We start from the raw sequence: 2,058 nt of genomic DNA, 5'->3' as shown, positions 1-2,058 counted from the left end.
GAATGTGGCGGAAGTGACCCGAGGCCTTGCAGCTTCCACTGTGGCTCTCTTGGAACCCAGGCGCCATGCTGTTAAGAGGTTGGTTTGGCCAACTAGGGGAGAAAGGGGGGGCCACGGGGAGAAAGCCAAGTGGCCTAGACCGCAGACAGCGCCCCCTGCTGGCCACCAGTGCCCGCGTCTTGCACGTTCTAGCCCCAGCCAGCCCTGCCCAGGACGTTAAGAGCCACCATCAGTACACAGAATCTTGAGAATCTGGAGGCTATTGTTTGAGCCACCGAGTTTCAGGGTGGTTTGTTACCCAGCAACAGACAGACAGACAGACAGACAGACACACACACACACACACACATTTGGAAATGCAGAAAGAGAGAGTGCAGATACAGGTGAGAAAGCAAAGCGGGGGGAGGGGGGGGAGAGATGGAGAGAGACAGACAGACAGATGGACGGAGGAAGAGAGAGATGTGTGGAATTAAGGAAATGGGGGTGGGACAGGGTCAGAAAGAGACAGAGACCTTTCGAGACAGAGAGAGGGAGAGACAACCGTGCAGAGACAAAATACAAGGAGAGAGACAAACGGTCAAGAAGGACATGGGCTCCCGTCAACAGCCCCGTTTTCAGCAGACAGCCGGCACCAACTGTCAGCCCCGTGAGTGAGTCACCTGAGACATCAGCTAACCGTAGCCTCAGCTGACATCTGACTGCCACCGTGGGAGAGAGTCCAGTGAGAGAGAGGAATTTGTCATTTTAAGCCACCAAGTGTTAGGGTGGTTTTTGTTACGTGGCCATAGACACCTAGAACAAGAAGCTTGGAGGGTCAGGGAAAGGCGGGTGAGGAGTAGGAAGGTGAGGGAGGGGGAGGCCTCGGGCTGCAGGTTTATGTGGAGGAGATGGGCTAAGGACTTGGGGAACCGTCTGGAAAGATGAGGCTGAGGACATGTGAGTTTCAGAGTTAGGGGAAGGTTAGAGGATCAGGACTGGACCCAGCTGGGGGCCCTGATCTTGGAACGGGTGATGCAAAGGCCCTGGGGTGCGCTGGCATGAATTTCAGAGGGGATTTCATCCGGGACCTATAATCCAATCGGCGAGAGTTTCTGAACATCACCTCTGTGCGTTCCTTCAAACCTTTCGCAGAAGAGGCCGTGCGTTGTCCTTCCTCATCCAATCCCTTAAAAATCCTCTATGATCTTTTAGCACGATGACTCAGAATAAACACTACTTTTTTTTTTTTTCCCCAGCCCTCTCGGCAGCTAAGTGCGGCCATGAGATTCAGGTCTGGTCACTGAGATATAGAAGGATGTGGGTCCTGCACCCCTCCTTCTCGCTGGAATGATGCACTGGAGGTGAGCCATCTGGGACTAAGCAGACGACGGCATACTGTGACTTCGTCAGAGCAACAGGACAGAAGAAACGCGGCTGTTTTTATCGTCCTCGTGAAATAGAATTTGCCATACCACACGTGGACTGTTCCACGAGAGAGAAATAAATCCATCTTATTTAAATCACGATTATTTTGGCTCCTTGTTCATCACATCTAGACCCCTGACTACTATTATTAAAAATATTAACAGGAAGTTCTTACAAGGGCTTACACACAGCCACCCTCTCTGTGTTGCAGAAGTCACTGTTGCTTCTCGGGTTAGGGGTGGCGACACCCCAGGGTGCTGGGCCATCCCCGTCCGTGTCCCTACGCCCTGAACGCCTCTGGTGTCCCCTTTTCACACACACCCCCATCGCCCAGCTCTGTGCCACCTGTGTCTCGCCACGGTCCTCGCCCTCACAAATCCCGATCTGACCACTGACCTGCACCCTGATCGGAATGCGTGCCCCACTGCACTGGGCCGTGTGAGAGCAGGGACGGGGGGAGTCACCGCGGTGTCCCCAGTGGAGCGCCAGGCACAGAGCAGGCGCACGGTGGATAAAGTGACTCTAAGAATCTCAGGGGCTGGAGGGAGAGGAAAGACTTCCTCCTGGTCACCAGCGACGGGGGGGAACTCTGCATTTCTCTGTCCTCCTGAGGCTGTTTGCTCAGGAGGCGAGTGTAGGGGTGCGTGGGAGGGA

At 54.5% G+C, this 2,058-nt stretch overlaps 1 long non-coding RNA gene across 1 annotated transcript; it reads left to right on the top strand.

Moving 5' to 3' along the window:
- Positions 1–5: 5 nt before the first annotated feature.
- Positions 6–1,505, top strand: LOC111735322. The gene is made up of 2 exons (XR_002778745.1): positions 6–78; positions 1,236–1,505. It is a non-coding gene; the product is annotated as an uncharacterized LOC111735322 (long non-coding RNA).
- Positions 1,506–2,058: the final 553 nt, after the last annotated feature.

Source organism: Pteropus vampyrus, unplaced genomic scaffold (genome assembly GCF_000151845.1).
Source record: "Pteropus vampyrus isolate Shadow unplaced genomic scaffold, Pvam_2.0 Scaffold23152, whole genome shotgun sequence".
In the NCBI taxonomy this organism is placed as follows: Eukaryota; Metazoa; Chordata; class Mammalia; order Chiroptera; family Pteropodidae; genus Pteropus; species Pteropus vampyrus.
The sequence above is the reverse complement of the archived record's forward strand: the minus strand, read 5'-3'. Positions and strand labels throughout refer to the sequence as shown.